The sequence below is a fragment of the Oncorhynchus clarkii genome, chromosome 28 (genome assembly GCF_045791955.1).
Source record: "Oncorhynchus clarkii lewisi isolate Uvic-CL-2024 chromosome 28, UVic_Ocla_1.0, whole genome shotgun sequence".
In the NCBI taxonomy this organism is placed as follows: domain Eukaryota; kingdom Metazoa; phylum Chordata; class Actinopteri; order Salmoniformes; family Salmonidae; genus Oncorhynchus; species Oncorhynchus clarkii.
In genome coordinates this window covers 17,005,332-17,024,630 of record NC_092174.1, presented here as the reverse complement: position 1 = coordinate 17,024,630, position 19,299 = coordinate 17,005,332, and positions in this window count along the sequence as shown.

Here is a 19,299-nt window from a genome sequence, read left to right as displayed (position 1 = left end):
ACAAGAGCATACAGGTCGCGGTGGTGGGTAGTATATGGGGCTTTGGTGACAAAACTAATGGCACTGTGATAGACTACATCCAGTAGAGTGTTGGGGGCTATTTTGTAAAGGTCATCGCCGAAGTCAAGGATCAGTAGGATAGTCAGTTTACCGAGGGTATGTTTGGCAGCATGAGTGAAGGAGGCTTTGTTGCGAAATAGAAAGCCGATTCTAGATTTAATTTTGGATTGGAGATGCTTAATGTGAGTCTGGAAGGAGAGTTTGCAGTCTAACCAGACACCTAGGTATTTGTAGTTGTCCACATATTCTAGGTCAGAACCGTCCAGAGTAGTGATGCTAGTCGGGCGGGAGGGTGCGGGCAGCAATCGGTGTCACACCCTGACCATAGTTTGCTTTGTATGTTCTATTTTTTGTTTGGCCAGGGTGTGATCTGAGTGGGCATTCTATGTTGGATGTCTTGTTTGTCTGTTTCTGTGTTTGGGCCTGATATGGTTCTCAATCAGAGGCAGTGTTAGTCATTGTCTCTGATTGGGAGCCATATTTAGGTATCTTGTTTTGTGTTGGGTTTTGTGGGTGATTGTTCCTGTCTTTGTGTTTGTTGCACCAGATAGGGCTGTTTCGGTTTTTCACTGTTCTTATTTTGTATTATACATTGTTCAAGTTATCATCTTTATTAAAGATGTCTAAAAATAACCATGTTGCGTTTTGGTCCGCCTCTCCTTCCCAGGAAGAATTCCGTGACAATCGGTTGAAGAGCATGCACTTCATTTTACTAGCATTTAAAAGCTAGTAGTGTTGTATGGCATTGAAGCTCATTTGGAGGTTTGTTAGCACAGTGTCCAAAGGAGGGCCAGATGTATACAGAATGGTGTCATCTGCGTAGAGGTGGATCAGAGAATCACCAGCAGCAAGAGCGACATCATTGATATATACAGAGAAAAGAGTCGGCCCGAGAATTGAACCCTGTGGCACCCCCATAGAGACTGCCTGAGGTCCAGACAACAGGCCCTCCGATTTGACACACTGAACTCTATCTGAGAAGTAGTTGGTGAACCAGGCGAGTCATTTGAGAAGCCAAGGCTAGGCCTCCCGGGTGGCGCAGTGGTTAAGGGCGCTGTACTGCAGCGCCAGCTGTGCCATCAGAGTCCCTGGGTTCGCGCCCAGGCTCTGTCGTAACCGGCCGCGACCGGGAGGTCCGTTGGCCTAGCGTCGTCCGGGTTAGGGAGGGCTTGGTCAGTAGGGATGTCCTTGTCTCATCTCGCAACAGCGACTCCTGTGGCGGGCCGGACGCAGTGCGCGCTAGCCAAGGTTGCTACTTGGTGCGGCTGGCTTCCGGGTTGGATGCGCGCTGTGTTAAGAAGCAGTGCGGCTGGTTGGGTTGTGTATCGGAGGACGCATGACATTCAACCTTCGTCTCTCCCGAGCCCGTACGGGAGTTGTAGCGATGAGACAAGATAGTAGCTACTACAACAATTGGATACCATGAAATTGGGGAGAAAAAGGGCAAAAAAAAAAAAAAAAGAAGAGAAGCCAAGGCTATTGAGTTTCAGATAAGAATGCGGTGACTGACAGAGTCGAAAGCCTTGGCCAGGTCAATGAAAACGGCTGCACAGTAAAAGATGATGCTAATGCAAAACGTCACTGTATGTTTTTGTGCTTTGTTTTTGTGCTTTGTGCTGGCAGTCAAGTCCAAGCTCTTAGTTCTACATTTTTTTGAATGGGGCATGCTTATTTAAGATGGAGAGGAAAGCACTTTTGAAGAGCAACCAGGCATCCTCTACTGTCGGGATGAGGTCAATATCCTTCCAGAATACCCGGGCAAGGTCGATTAGAGAGGCCTGCTCGCTGAAGTGTTTTAGGGAGTGTTTGACAGTGATGAGGGGTGGTCGTTCGACCGCGGACCCATTACATATGCAGGCAATGAGGCAGTGATTGCTGAGATCCTGGTTGAAGACAGCAGAGGTGTATTTAGAGGGCAAGTTGGTCAGGATGATATCTAAGAGGGTGCTCATGGTTACAGATTTAGGGTTGTACCTGGTAGGCTCCTTGATAATTTGTGTGAGATTGAGGGCATCTAGCTTAGATTGAGGGCATCTAGCGTAGATTGAGGGCATCTAGGGTAGATATATATATATATATCACAATAATAAACATTGAGGCCTATAGATTTTGAAAAGTATTGTTTTCTCTTTATTCAACGCTTTGCCACCCACCGTCCCTTCATGCACAGAATATTTCATTATCCTAAACACGCCTGCGCCGACTGCGGGTTATGATTCAAGGCGCTCATCACTAGTGTATCTTATCTGCTCATAGATCTCTGGTTTCTTCACCCGCAGGCCGTTTGCCAGTGCGGCAGGAGTCTCAATCTTCAGGAGGGTGTCAAGAGTGAGCTTCTTCCCGAGGCTTCTTCTTCCTCCTCCTCCTCTTCCTCTTCTTCTTCTCCAGGGCGGCCCCCACAATTCTGAACACCATCTCGTTTATGCTATCAGCAGGGCTTTCTTGGGGCTGGGCAGTAATATTATCAATTGCCTTCTCATCTAAGGTTGATGCAATCTTCTCATCATTGGCCATTTTGGCCTTCTATAGCACAAACCAGTTGATGCAGCTGTCCATGCCTGATAGATTCATGACGACATCGGGCGGTGCCCACAGTTTTAAAGGTTTTGGAGAGTGAGTTATAATGCTATCCATTACCTCATACCAATAGGCTATGACTTTTCAAACACGTTATCTTTTGCTGGTGTCTTTCATTTCATTTTCTTTCATTTCATTTTTTACAATCTGTTGTGCGGGATGTTTAAGTGCATGGAATATCATTTGTCTATGGTGCTAGGCGGCTAGGGCTATTTACAGGGCTGAAAGAAACAAATGGATAACAAGATTGAACGTTAAAAATCTATTTTATCTGACTGTAGGCTGTTAATCAGTGGTGGAAAAAGTACCCAATCATCATACTTGAGTAAAAGTAAAGATACCTTAATAGAAAATGACTCAAGTCACCCAGTAAAATACTATTTGAGTAAAAATCTAAAAGTATTTGGTTTTAAGTATCAAAAGTAAAAGTATAAACCAAGCCAGACTGCACCATGTTCTTGTTTTATTAATTTACGGATAGACAGGGGCACACTCCAACACTCAGACATCATTTACATATGTTTAGAATCCGGCAGATCAGAGTCAATAGGGATGACCGGGGATGTTCTCTTGATAAGAGCATGAATTTGACAATTTTCCTGTCCTGCTAAGCATTCAAAATGTAATGAAAGACAAGGCATAAAGTAAAAGTTGTATTTAAATTAGCAAAAACAGCCCAAAATAACTATACTCTCAAGCCTCCTGCTGTTTCCTTTTAAAGAGAATGCTTTCATCAAACTTTTGTCTGAGTATCTTTATCCAATCCATTAAGAGTAGATAAGAATTTATGAGATGATAGTTGGAAATGTAATTCCATTTCAATTTCTATTGCTTAAGTGCTTGAAATGTAGCAATGAATCTCTCAAACCTCTAGGTGGCATGCACCCTCCTTGTTACAGCTGTACAGCTGATGGTCATACAATGGGGATACGCTGTTGAGTGGCCAACAGAAAGCGAAAGAGGGAGACAGACACCAGGGGTGTAGGGCAGAGGAGGCTGGTGGGATGAGCTACAGGATGAAGGGCTCATTGTAAAGTTTGGAATGGCATTTTGGAACGGAGTCAAACATGTGGTTTCCATATGTTTGATATGTTTGACACCGTTCCATTGATTCCATTCCAGCCATTACAATGAGCTCGTTATCCTATTGCTCCTCCCACCAGCCTCCTCTGGTGTAGGGGAGTGGGAGTGGGAGAGGAGAGGAGAGGAGAGGAGCTACTGCAGTAACTCACTGGTAGTGGCCAGCACAAGGTCTGAGAGAAGAGATCCTGTTGACCAACCATCAGCCCATCGATTGATGGCCAGAGGCTCCTTGACCTGATCCTCTCCCTTCCATCCTCTCCCTATTCTCCCCTCTCCTGCCCTCATTTCCCCTAGGAAAGCTGGGCTTTCACTCCTGCAGTGTGGCTCCTCCAAAAAAAGAGGTCCTCATTTATTTTTTAATTTAAGCTGGGAGAGAGGAAATGGAAAGGGGAAGGAGGGAACAGAAGATGGCGGAAGAGGGATGCAAGAGGAAGGGTGAGAGAGAGCGAGAGAGAGCGGGGGGGGGGGGGGGGAGCATGTACTCACCTTAAAAATGACATGAAAGTGAAATGGCCAGGTTAGCCCCTCTTGACCCCATGACCCTGGACTAGTGATATCCACTCAACACAACCAAACATCTCCAGGGTATTGGCATATTTGTTGAAAAAAAGACAATCATCTTCTCACTTCATATGTATTGACCATATGTCCAGTGGTGTTAGGTTCCCCATCATACACATGTAAACAACACACACACACACACACACACACACACACACACACACACACACAATCTGTGTGTACAAGGAGTGGAAATAATAGCTGTCCCCAGGCTCTTCCTTTCTCATCTAGACCTCTGGGGTCATCAAGATGAGACAGCAACCATCAGAGGGCAGATGTTACAATCCGAGGAAGCACTTTTATCTCCTCTGTAAATATGTGTGTCCCATCTGATAATGACACCGACACACACTTGAGCTGCTTGCCCTCGTGCCTGGGTCCTCACTTAGTGGTGACCCTAAAGGCAGACAGAGGAAGAGAGGGAAATGCATAATATCCTGAGACCTAACCATAGGTGACGACCTCTTCTCCCTGACAGGCTTAGACTAGCTGGAAGAACTCTCCCTTGGGAGTCTCCCTGAGCAACACCAATATTGACCCATGTCATGGGATCGCTTCATGATGATGGCGATGGGTAATGTGTTTTGTCATTTCTCTAATTCCCTCCAAAGTATACGATGAACGGTGAAGTGTCAATGGGGAATTGTGTGAATAAACAGAATTAGATGACATTACAAGATATTGGGGGGGGGATGTTTCTCATAGTGGCTGCTATGGCAGTGTTAAATAGATGATCGTATGGCTTCCATAGCAAGAGTGCAAAGACCAAGCTCCTATTAACTTAAATGCTGGTTACATTCTATCAGACAGCCAGCTCCAGTTGAGAGCAGTTCAGAATTATGAAGATAAACAACTGAAGTCCCAAATACAACTTTTGTCTGTTCACCATACATTTTTTCATGTCTTTTTTACCTTATAAAAAAGAACCCTCGAATTATCCCATTCTTCTGAGTGATGTAGTAGGATGAAGAATGTAACCATTGAGTCCCTGCCTGAGCATGCGGCCCCTTTGACGTCCAGTTGGGCTTAACATTTGGCAAAGGGAGGGGTGTAAGGAGGGGGGAGAGGGGCGAAGAGGATTAGTGAAACAAAGGGATCCTTCTCTGTCATCAAAGAGGATCTTCTCCTGGCTCATCCCCTGCTCTCTGGCGGCAGGTTTTATTTTCCAAGGGAGGGAGTGGTGGCTGGTGGAGAGAGGAATGGAGGGAGGGAATGAGAGAGGACAGAGAGGAGGGGGGAGTACCGATTTCAAAGTAATCTTTGACTTTAAGCCCTGCAGTCTCTCCCAAACGAAGCCCCCTGTCCCAGACACCATGATGTCTATGGCTCCCCAATGGCAGCCCAGTGGCCTGCCAGCCGCCCTCTCTTCCTTCTCACGCTTTTGTCACGGTGGCATTTAAGTGGCATTTTTCACCGGCAAGATGACCAAATGAAGGAGCTCCTTTGAGGGACCTGAATGAGACAGGCTTTAACTTTCCAGCCCGGTGTCTCCTCTTAAAACAACACCAAATGGGAAACAAAAACCCACTTTGTAGCCAGCATTATTTTAGGCATGTTTGATATCAGACTCAGTCAGAGAGAAAAGAGGAATGAAGGGAGTTTGGGCTTCAGTTATTCCTTGAAGTCAATGGAGATCTATGATATGGACATAGATGGAGATGTATTGCTTTATATTTGTTATGAATCTTGATTGTTTGACTTAACGTTTTTTTCACACAGATTACAAAGATGTGAGGGACAGATGTACTTTCTCTTCAACAAATTGTGTTTTCACTTCAGCAAGTTGAAAATCGCCACCATTTACCTCCCAAACATGGACAAGAAACTTTGCTAGCAAGTCACAGTCATACCAACACTTTTTATGTAATATTTGTACACACACACGGAGAGAGATAGAGAGAGAGAGAAAGAGAGAGAGAGAAACCGAGAGAGACCGAGAGAGAGAGAGAGAGAGAGAGAGAGAGAGACCGAGAGAGATCCCTTTCCACTGTCTCATTAATATTGCACTAGTTGTAACTGCAGCAGAGCCATGAGCCATGAGGCCACAGTGATATGGGCTGTAGAGTAAGGAAAATGTTGCAGTCTTTTTTCATTCAAACATCTGACTTTCCCCTCACACAAAACATAGTCCAATAATTTGGGAAGAGAATGGATCCATGCAAATTCATGAGAAAAAAAAACCCACATTACACTGAAACAACATTGTTCCAGATGACAAAATATCCATCAGAAAAATCCTGTAGAGGAGCATTGTATCTCTGAAAATCTGACACAATTCCATCAGATGAACTTTTGAGTAGTGCGGAGGTCCTAGCCTACTCCTCCTATATTGTCTAAGATCTTTATTACACCCTTTGTTCTGACCTCCTACTCCTCAGTTTTAAGATGGACTTTATTTGCTCACATACCCTTAGGGTCATCAGCCTATATCTCCACTATGGTCTCCACAGGCCCAGGCAACCCCATGGTGAACTGAGGTAGAGTTAATCCCAAATGAGATGGGGTTGTGACTACTGTAGGAGGGGCCAGATCTCGCTGTTATTAGCCTGGCTACATTGGGGGTGGTGGAGCTAGTTGAGTTGAAAGATGTTATACTTATACTCTTTAATCCCAGCCTCAGGCTATAAACTACACACAGATACATGCAGTATAATGGCACCAGAGGAGATGGCTGCCGTTTTACGGTCTCCTAACCAATTGTGCTAATGTGTGTGTTTTTTCATGTTATTTGTAACTTATTTTCTACATAATATTTCTGCCACTGTCTCATTTGACCGAAAAGAGCTTCTAGATATTAGGACAGGGACTACTCACCTCGTACTGGACAAATATTTTTTCTTCAACGAGTCGGACACAAATGATTTACTTCAGACACCCGACAAGGCCTATATCCCAGTGATTCGCATGAGAAAGAGACAGAGATATTGGAGACGTAGGTTGGGGTGCCTTGTAAGGATCCGAAGGCGAGTAGGTAATCTGCATCTACCATCAGTCATATTAGCCAACGTACAATCATTGAATAACAAAATAGACAAACTACGATCACAAATATCCTACATTAAAAACGGTAATATCTTATGTTTCTCCGAGTCGTGGCTGAACGACGACATGGATAGCATACAGCTGGCTGGGTTTTCTGTGCATCGGCAAGATAGAACAGCTGTCTCCAGAAAGACAAGGTGTGGCGTTCTGTGTCTATTTGTAAATAACAGCTGTTGCACTAAATCTTATAGTAAGGAAGTCTCAAGGTTTTGCTCGCCTGAGGTAGAGTATCTCATGATAAGCTGTAGACCACACTATCTACCTAGAGAGTTTTCATCTATATTCTTCGTAGCTGTTTATTTACCACCCCAAACCGATGCTGCTACTAAGACCGCACTCGATGAGTATATGGCCATAAGCAAACAGGAAAACACTCATCCAGAGGTGGTGCTCATAGTGGCCGGGGACTTTAATGCAAGGAAACTTATATCCGTTTTACTTAATTTCTACCAGCATGTTAATGTCCAACCAGAGGGAAAAACTCTAGACCACATTTACTCCACACACAAAGACGTGTACAAAGCTCTCCTTTCCCCTCCATTTGGCAAATCTGACCATAATTCTATCCTCCTGATTCCTGCTTACAAGCAAAAACTAAAACAGGAAGCACCAGTGACTCAGTCAATAAAGAAGTGGTCAGATGACACAGATACTAAGCTACAGGACTGTTTGGGAGCACAGACTGGAATATGTTCCATGTTTCTGATGGCTTTGAGGAGTACACCACATCAGTCACTGGCTTCATCAGTAAGTGCATCGATGACGTCGTCCCCACAGTGACTGTACATACATACCACAACCAGAAGCCATTGATTACAGACAACATCCGCACTGAGCTAAAGGGTAGAGCTGCTGCTTTCAAGGAGAGGGACTCTAACCTGGAAGCGTATAAGAAATCCTGCTATGCCCTCCGACGAACCATCAAACAGGCAAAGCATCAATACAGGACTAAGATTGAATCGTACTACACCGGCTCCAATGCTTGTCGGATGTGGCAGCACTGAAGCATGCATGAGAGCATCAGCTGTTCAATACGTCTGTTTGATCACGCTCTCCGTAGCCGATGTGAATAAGACCTTTGAACAGGTGAACATTCACAAGGCCGCAGGGCCAGATAAATGACCAGGACGTGTACTCTGAGCATGGGCTGACCAACTGGAAAGTGTCTTCACTGACATTTTCACCCTCTCCCTGACTGAGTCTGTAATACCAACATGTTTCAAGCAGACTACCATAGTCCCTGTGCCCAAGAACACTAAGGTAACCTGCCTAAATAACTACTGACCCGTAGCACTCATGTCTGTAGCCATGAAGTGCTTTGAAAGGCTGATCATTGCTCACATCAACACTATTATCCCAGAAAGCCTAGACCCACTCCAATTTGCATACCGCCCCAACAGATCAACAGATGATGCAATCTCTATTGCACTCCACACTGCCCTTTCCCACGTGGACAAATGGAACACCTATGTGAGAATGCTATTCATTGACTACAGCTCAGCGTTCAACACCATAGTGCCCTCAAAGCTCATCACTAAGCTAAGAACTCTGGAACTAAACACCTCCCTCTGCAAGTGGATCCTGGACTTCCTGATGGGCCATCCCCCAGGTGGTAAGGGTAGGTAACAACACATCTGCCACGCTGATCCTCAACACGGGGGCCCCTCAGGGGTATGTGCTCAGTCCCCTCCTGAACTCCCTGTTCACTCATGACTGCATGGCCAGGCACGACTCCAACACCATCATTAAGTTTGCCGACAACACAGCAGTGGTAGGCCTGATCACTGACAACGATGAGAGAGCCTATAGGGATGAGGTCAAAGACCTGGTTGTGTGGAGCCAGGATAGCATGCTCTCCCTCAACGTGATCAAGACAAAGGAGATGATTGTGGACTACAGGAAAATGAGGACCGAGCACGCCCCTACTCTCATCTACGGGCTGTAGTGTCCACATCAACAACAAATGATCATGGTCCAAACACACCGAGACAGTCGTGAAGAGGACACGACAAAGCTTATTCCCCCTCAGGAGACTGAAAAGATTTGGCATGGGTCCTCAGATGCTCCAAAAAGTTATACAGCTGCACCATCGAGAGCATCCTGATTGGTTGCATCCCTGCCTGGTATGGCAACTGCTTGGCTTCCGACCGCATGGCACTACAGAAGGTAGTGCATACGGCCCAGCGCATCACTGGGGCCACGCTTCCTGCCATCCAGGACCTCTATACCAGGCTGTGGCCCTAGAAATGTCAAAGACCCCAGCCACCCTAGTCATAGACTGTTCTCTCTGCTAACGCACGGCAAGCGGTACCGGAGCGCCAAGTCTAGGTCCAAAAGGCTTCTTAACAGCTTCTACCCCCCAAGCCATAAGATTCCTGAACAGCTAATCAAATGCCTACCCAGACTATTTGCATTGCCCCCCCTTTACGCTCCTGCTACTCTCTGTTTATTATCTATGCATAGTCAGTTTAACTCTACCTATATGCACATATTACCTCAATTACCTCAACTAACCTGTGCCCCCTCAAATTGACTCTGTACCGGTATCCCCAGCTACTGTTATTTTACTGCTGCTGTTTAATATATATATTTTTTTTTACATTTCTATTTTTTACATAACACTTATTTTTCTTAAAACTGCATTGTTGGTTAAGGGCTTGTAAGTAAGAATTTTACTGTAAAGTCTACCTACACCTGTTGTATTCGGCGCTTGTGACAAATAACATTTGATTTGACACATGAACATGCACGCACACACATCACACACACGTCAGCTTTCTTTACAACATCCCACAGAGTATGCCACACACACACTTCCTTCAGAGGCTCTGTCAGAATCTTAACACTTAACCTGTACTTTGACCCAACACTCCAAGCTGACAGGGAGGCTGACTGACATCATAATAATGATCTGTACCCGAGGTTCACCTATCAAAGAGATGGCTACTCAGCACTGTGATATTGGCAAAATACAATAACAAGAACATCAATGAAAGCATACAATTATGTCTTAAAGTCTTTATTCAAAGTATGGTGTTCACTTACCTCCAAATTGTCAGATACAATAATATCTAATATTAGATATCAATTTGAAATTCACCTGATGAATAATCAGTTGTGTGGTTTCATTCCCATTGATAAGGATGGTCGATGGAGTGTTTCTCTTTGAGTGTGTGTATGTGTGTGGGGTGTGTGTGTGCGTGTATGTGTGCACATTTATACATACAGTTGAAGTCGGAAGTTTACATATATAGGTTGGAGTCATTAAAACTCGTTTTTCAACCTCTCCACAAATTTCTTGTTAACAAACTATAGTTTTGGCAAGTCGGTTAGGACATCTACTTTTTTGACTCTAGTCATTTTTCCAACAATTGTTTACAGACAGATTATTTCACTTATAATTCACTGTATCACAATTCCAGTGGGTCAGAAGTTTACATACACTAAGTTGACTGTGCCTTTAAACAGCTTGGACAATTCCAGAAAATTATGTAATGGCTTCAGAAGCTCCTGAAAGGCTCATTTACATCATTTGAGTCAATTGGAGGTGAACCTGTGGATGCATTTAAAGGCCTACCTTCAAACTCAGTTCCTCTTTGCTTGACATCATGGGAAAATCAAAAGAAATCAGCCAAGAATTGTAGACCTGTAGACCACAAGTTCATCCTTGGGAGCAATTTCCAAACGCCTGAAGGTACCACGCTCATCTGTACAAACAATAGTACACAAGTATAAACACCATGGGACCAAACAGCCGTCATACCACTCAGGAAGGAGACGTGTTCTGTCTCCTAGAGATGAACGTACTTTGGTGCGAAAAGTGCAAATCAATCCCAGAACAACAGCAAAGGACCTTGTGAAGATGCTGGAGGAAGCAGGTACAAAGGTATCTATATACACAGTAAAACAAGTCCTATATCGGCATAACCTGAAAGGCTGCTCAGCAAGGAAGAAGCCACTGCTCCAAAACCGCCATAAAAAAGCCAGACTACAGTTTGCAAATGCACAAGGGGACAAAGATCATACTTTTTGGAGAAATATCCTCTGGTCTGATGAAGCAAAAAATAGAACTGTTTGGCCATTAATAACCATCGTTATGTTTGGAGGTAAAAGGGGGAGGCTTACAAGCCAAGGAACACCATCCCAACCATGAAGCACGTGGGTGGCATCATCATGTTGTGGGGGTGCTTTGCTGCAGGAGGGACTGGTGCACTTCACAAAATAGATGGCATCATGAGGGAGGAAAATTAAAATTATGTGGATATACTGAAGCAACATCTCAAGACATCAGTCAGGAAGTTAAAGCTTGATGGCAAATGGGTCTTCCAAATGGACAATAACTCCAAGCATACTTCCAAAGTTGTGGCAAAATGGCTTAAGGACAACAAAGTCAAGGTATTGGAGTGGCCATCACGAAGCCCTGACCTCAATCCTATAGAAAATTTGTGGGCAGATTTGAAAAAGTGTGTGAGAGCAAGGAGGCCTACAAACTTGAATCAGTTACACCAGCTCTGTCAGGAGGAATGGGCATTATTCTGACATTTCACATTCTTAACATAAAGTGGTGATCCTAACTGACCTAAGGCAGGGAATTTTTACTAGGAATTAATGTCAGGAATTGTGAAAAACTGAGTTTAAATGTATTTGGCTAAGGTGTATGTAAACGTCCGATTTCAAATGTATATCTGTGTGTCTGAGTGTAACCTAAAGCCTGGGGCTGGGATTATACAGTATGAGTGTACTTAAGCAATAAGGCCCGAGGTGGTGTGGTATATGGCCAATATACCACGGCTGAGGGCTGTTCTTAAGCATGCCTGGATACAGCCCTTAGCCGTGGTATATAGGCCATATACCACAAACCCCAGAGGTGCATTATTGCTATTATAAACTGGTTACCAATGTAATTACAGCAGTAACAATACATGTTTTGTCATACCCAAGGTCTATGGTCTGATATACCATGGCTTTCAGCTAATCAGCATTAAGGGCTCGAACCACCAATGTTTATAAATTAGTATAAGGCAGGCACCCTCAGGTTTTACACACAGACATTGAGAAGCCCACACCCCTCACACTATGAAATAACATTCTATCTACACACTCAATATTTAGCTATGAAACTGGTCCAGACTGTCTGCACTAAAGACAAATAAGTTATTTTATCATTTGTCGCCTACTTTGGTCAATAAACTAAATGCAAAAAATTCCATAACACACATTTGGTGTAAGCATTTATCTGGATGGGATGAGTGGTAGGCGGGAGGTATTTGTATTTGTTATGGATCCCCATTAGTCCCTGCCAAGACAGCAGCTACTCTTCCTGGTGTTTATTATAGATTCCCATTAGTTCTGCCAAGGCAGCAGCTACTCTTCCTGGTGTTTATTATAGATCCCCATTAGTTCTGCCAAGACAGCAGCTACTCTTCCTGGTGTTTATTATAGATCCCCATTAGTTCTGCCAAGGCAGCAGCTACTCTTCCTGGTGTTTATTATAGATCCCCATTAGTCCCTGCCAAGACAGCAGCTACTCTTCCTGGTGTTTATTATAGATCCCCATTAGTTCTGCCAAGGCAGCAGCTACTCTTCCTAGTGTTTATTATAGATTCCCATTAGTTCCTGCCAAGGCAGCATCTACTCTTCCTGGTGTTTATTATAGATCCCCATCAGTTCCTACCAATACAGCAGCTACTCTTCCTGAGGTCCAACAAAATTAAGGCAGTTATATACAATATTAAAAAAAAACATTATATTACATTTCACAACAGATTAAGTGTGTCCCCTCAGGCCACTACTCTACTACCACATACAGTGGACTTTTTCCACATTTAGTTACGTTACAGCCTTATTATTTAATGGATGAAAAAAAATCCTTAACAATCTACACACAATACCTGTAACGATGCACGCTGAGAGTCAGGAAGCAAGTTCAGGGAGTGAAAACATTTAAATAAATCATTAAGCAAAACAAGAAACACAAACAGCGCACCGACATGGAACAGAAACAGAAACAATGACGACTGGGGAAGAAACCAAAGGAGGTAACATATACATGGCAGGGAATCAAGGAGGGGATGGGTCCAGGTGAGTTTCATTATGCGCAAATGAGCATAACGCTGGTGACAGGTGTGTGCCATAAACGAGCAGCCTGGTGACGTAGAGGCCGGAGAGAGAGCATACGTGACAGAACCCCCTCCCCAGCGGGTTCAGCTCCAGCCGCAGGACGCAAACCACAGGGATGATCCCGTGGATCTGGAGCGGACCGGTCGCCTCCGCTGAGGTGCAGAAACCTGACAAACCGGATGAGGAATAAGAGTCTGATGAGCCGGCTGAGACCTCCCCGGTTGCCTCGGCTGAGGCACGGGAGCCTGTTCATCCAGCTTAGGCATGGGAGCCTACAAACCGGCTGAGGCCTCCCAGGTAGTTCCAGCTCCAACACCCGGACCCGACATCACCTCCAACACACAAAAAATAATACACTCCCTGATGCTTCCCTTTGTTGAGTCGTCATTCTGTAACGATGTACGCTGAGAGTCAGGAAGCAAGTTCAGAGAGTGAATACATTTAATTAAATAAATGACCAAAACAAAAAACACAAACAGCGCACCGACATGGAACAGAAACAGTGATGACTGGGGAAGAAACCAAAGGGAGCGACATATAAAGGGCCTCGAAATTGATCTCAGGTTTATCCTGTTTCCATTGATCATCCTTGAGATGTTTCTACAATCTTATTGGAGTCCACCTGTGGTAAATTCAATTGATTTGACATGCTTTGGAAAGGCACATACCTTTCTATTTAAGGTCTCACAGTTAACAGTGCATGTCAGAGCAAAAACCAAGCCATGAGGTCGAAGGAATTGTCAGTAGAGCTCCGAGACAGGATTGTGCGGAGGCACAGATCTGGAGAAGGGTACCAAAAAATGTCTGCAGCATTGAAGGTCCCCAAGAACACAGTGGCCTCCATCATTCTTAAATGGAAGAAGCTTGGAACCACCAAGACTCTTCCTAGAGCTGACCAACCGGCCAAACTGAGCAATCGGGGAGAAGGGCCTTCGTCAGGGAGGACCAAAAATCCGAGGGTCACTCTGACAGAGCTCCAGAGTTCCTCTGTGGTGATGGGAGAACCTTCCAGAAGGACAACCATATTTGCAGCACTCCACCAATCAGGCCTTTATGGTAGAGTGGCCAGAGTGAGTCACTCCTCAGTAAAAGGCCCATGACAGTCCGCTTGGAGTTTGCCAAAAGGACCATGAGAAACTAGATTTTCTGGTTTGATGAAATGAAGATTTAACTCTTTGGCCAGAATGCCAAGTGTCACATCTGGAGGGAACCTGGCACCATCCCTACAGTGAAGCATGGTGGTGGCAGCATCATGCTGTGGGGGTGTTTTTCAGGGGCAGGGACTGGGAGACTAGTCGGGATCGAGGCAAAGATGAATGGAGCAAAGTACAGAGAGATCCTTGATGAAAACCTGCTCCAGAGCCCTCAGGACCTCAGACTGGGGTGAAGGGTCACCTTCCAACAGGACAACGACCCTAAGCACACAGCCAAGACAACGCAGGAGAGGCTTCGGGACAAGTCTCTGAATGTCCTTAAGTGGCCCAGCCAAAGCCCAGACTTGAATCTAATCGAACATCTCTGGAGAGACCTGAAAATAGCTGTGCAGCAATGCTCCCCATCCAACCTGATAGAGCTTGAGAGAATCTGTAGAGAAGGATGGGAGAAACTCCCCAAAAACAGGTGTGCCAAGCTTGTAGCGTCATACATTCAAAGAGAAATTACAGTCCATCATTACTTTAAGACATGAAGGTCAGTCAGTGCAGAACATTTCAAGAACTTTTAACATTTCTTCAAGTGCAGTCGCAAAAACCATCAAGCACTATGATGAAACTGGCTCTCATGAGGACCGCCACAGGAAAGGAAGACCCAGAGTTACCTCTGCTGCAAAGGATAAGTTCATTAGAGTTAACAGCCTTAGAAATTCCAGCCCAAATAAATGCTTCACAGAGTTCAAGTAGCAGACACATCTCAACATCAACTGTTCTGAGGAGACTGCATGAATCAGTCTTTCAAATCAAATCAAATCAAATGGTATTTGTCACATGCCCCGAATACAGCAGGTAGACCTCACAGTGAATGCTTCGTTACAAGCCCTTAACCAACAATGTCGTTTTAAGATAATACCTAAAAAAAGTAAGAGATAGGAATAACAAAAATGTAATGAGCAGCAGTAAAATAACAATAGAGCGGCTATACACATGGTGTACGGTACAGAGTCAATGTGCGGGTGCACCAGTGTTGAGGTAATTGAGGTAATATGAACAGTTGAAGTCAGAAGTTTGCATACACCTTAGCAAAATACATTTCAACTCAGTTTTTCACAATTCCTGATATTTAATCCTTGTACAAATTATCTGTCTTAGGTCAGTTAGGATCACCACGTTATTTTAAGAATGTGAAATGTCAGAATAGTTGTCGAGAGAATGATTTATTTTGGCTCTTATTTATTTCATCACATTCCCAGTGGGTCAGAAGTTTACATACGCTCAATTAGTATTTGGTAGCATTGTCTTTAAATTGTTTAACTTGGGTCAAACATTTTGGGTAGCCTTACACAAGCTTCCCACAATAAGTTGGGTGAATTTTGCCCATTCCTCCTGACAGAGCTGGTGTAACTGAGTCAGGTTTCTAGGCCTCCTTGCTCGCACACGCTTTTTCAGTTCTGCCCACAAATTGTTTATAGGATTGAGGTCAGGGCTTCGCGATGGCCACTCCAATACCTTGACTTTCTTATCCTTAAGCCATTTGCCACAACATTTGGAAGTATGCTTGGGATCATTGTCCATTTGGTAGACCCACTTGCGACCAAGCTTTAACTTCCTGACTGATGTCTTGAGATGTTGCTTCAATATATCCACATACTTTTCCTCCCTCATGACGCCATCTATTTTGTGAAGTGCACCAGTCCCTCCTGCAACAAAGCACCCCCACAACATGATGCTGCCACCCACGTGCTTCAAGGGTTGGGATGGTGTTCTTCAGCTTGCAAGCCTCCCCTTTTTCCCTCCAAATATAACAATGGTCATTATGGCCAAACAGTTCTGTTTTTGTTTCATCATGTGCAGTTGCAAACCGTAGTCTGGCTTTTTTTATGGCGGTTTTGGAGCAGTGGCTTCTTCCTTGCTGAGCGGCCTTTCAGGTTATGTCGATATAGGACTCGTTTTACTGTGGATATAGATACTTTTGTACCTGTTTCCTCCATCAACTTCACAAGGGCCTTTGCTGTTGTTCTGAGATTGATTTGCACTTTCGCACCAAAGTACATTAATCTCTAGGAGACAGAACGCGGCAGCATCTCTGGTCCCATCATCTCTCTTTTTCTCGCCCTCCTGGTTTTGACCCTCGTCTGTCCTGACTCTGAGCCTGCCAGACCACTCTGCATGCCCCTGACTATGAGCCTGAGCCTGCCTGCTGACCGCTACCTTCGCCCCCACCTCTGGTTTACTGACCCCTACCTGCCTTGACCTGTCTATTGCCTGCCCCTGTTGAATTATTAAACCATTGTTAATTCAACCTTCCCTGCATCTGGGTCTTACCTTCATACCTGATAGAATTCATGGTTGATTTGCTGCAAAGAAACCACTACTAAAGACACCAATAAGAAGAAGAGACTTGCTTGGGCCAAGAAACACGAGCAATGGACATTAGACCAGTGGAAATCTCCCCTTTGGTCTGATGAGTACAAATTTGAGATTTTTGGTTCCAACCACCATGTCTTTTTTTTTTTTTTTTTTTTTTTCTTTTTTAACCAGGCAAGTCAGTTAAGAACAAATTCTTATTTTCAATGACGGCCTGGGAACAGTGGGTTAACTGCCTGTTCAGGGGCAGAACGACAGATTTGTACCTTGTCAGCTCGGGGGTTTGAACTCGCAACCTTCCGGTTACTAGTCCAACGCTCTAACCACTAGGCTACGCTGCCGCTGTGAGACGCAGAGTAGGTGAATGGATAATCTCTGCATGTGTGGTGTGATGGTGTGGGGTAGCTTTGCTGGTAAAACTCTCTGTGATTTATTTAGAATTCAAAGCACACTTAACCAGCATGGCTACCACAGCATTCTGCAGTGATACGCCATCCCATCTGGTTTGCTCTTAGTTTGACTATCATTTGTTTTTCAACAGGACAATGACCCAAAACACACCTCCAGGCTGTGTAAGGGCTATTTGACCAAGAAGGAGAGTGATGGAGTGCTTCATTAGATGACCTGGCGTCCACAATCACCCGACCTCAACTCATTTGAGATGGTTTGGGATGTGTTGGACCACAAAGTGAAGGAAAAGCAGTCAACAAGTGCTCAGCATATGTGGGAACTCCTTCAAGACTGTTGGAAAAGCATTCCAGGTTAAGCTGGTTGAGAGAATGTCAAGAGTGTGCAAAGCTATCATCAAGGCTTTGAAGAATCTAAAATCTAAAATATATTTTGATTTGTTTAACAGTTTTTGGTGACTACATGATTCCATGTGTTATTTCATAGTTTGGATGTATTCACTATTATTCTACAATTTATTCCTTTGTCATTTATTTCTTTGTCATTATGGGGTATTTATTGAGTGTAGATTGATGAGGAAAAAAGTGAAGGGTTCTGAATAATTTCCAAAGGCACTGTATCTACAACACAAAATCCATGTGTGTTGTAGTGCGTATGTTAAGTTTGTGGTCATACGCACATCCTTAAAAATATAGGTGCTAGACTAATTAAGAACACTAGTATATAACAAGAAGGCATGCACCGTTTTAAAGCTCCCAATTCACCGATTTATTGACAATGTTTCGATCCGCAACCGATCTTCTTCCGGACAAACAAACTGAGTGGTGACGTCCCAAAATATACACATTTCACCTCACATGGCCATTGCGGACATGACACATGGTGGATGCAAAAACAATTTGTGTATCTCTAATAATTTAATAACAATGAGATAGGTACATGTAGTAGTTCCAGAAAATAATATATATTTACAAAAAGTGGGTAACCTGGAAGGCAAGACCAATCAAAGTGACATATTCATGTAAGAAATGGTCTGATATCAAACTCTTGGTTCAGACCTCTAGGAGACATGGTACACAAATGGTGAATCCAATACAATTCTCTTCTGAATACTAGATGATCAGTATCTCCCCCCTCCTAGGAGTCTTAACATGTTTGATGCCAATATATCTCAAAGAGCTAATGTTGTGATGAGCCTCCATGAAATGCGTAGCCACAGGGTTTCTCTGGTCAAGGGTCCTGATTGTCGTGTAACTGAAGACTTCGTTTTTTATCAAAGATTCTCTGTAATTAGCATTTCGTGATGAACTAATCAGGCAAATGTAATTAACTAGGAAGTCGGGGCACCAAGGAAAATATTCAGATGACAAAGTTATAATTTTCCTAATATAACTTTTCAGATATTTTATTTCTGATCAATTAGTCTTCTGATTAATTACTTATTTATTTTACCTCACGTTAGTCTCATTCCAAACGTCGTAAATTGTTGGTTATCTGCACAAACCCAGTCTTCACTATGAGTCATCAATACATCAATTGTCTTAAATAATTGATTTATTAACTAACTCAAGTGCACACGCAAACAAACAAAGTAAATAAGGTTACAAGAAATGATAGGGGAATGTGCCCTAGTGGGCTAAACCAGCATGGCGGCTTGTTAGACAAAAGGGGAGTGGGCGTCAGCTGAGATAAGACAACACACAGTTGATAATTACAACAATTGAAATGCTAATCCTTTGCACATGAACGCTCACTCATTCGGGAACAACTGCAATCAATATATATATTTACGCTCAGTGTGTTGTCGGGGTCTCTGTTGAAAAGTTTGTTTCTGTTGGAGAGTTTGTCCACCCTCTCTGTTGTGGTTAGAATGGATAGTTCAGAGTGACATTCATTTATGTCGTTATGGATAGATGTTTCGGCGGTTGTC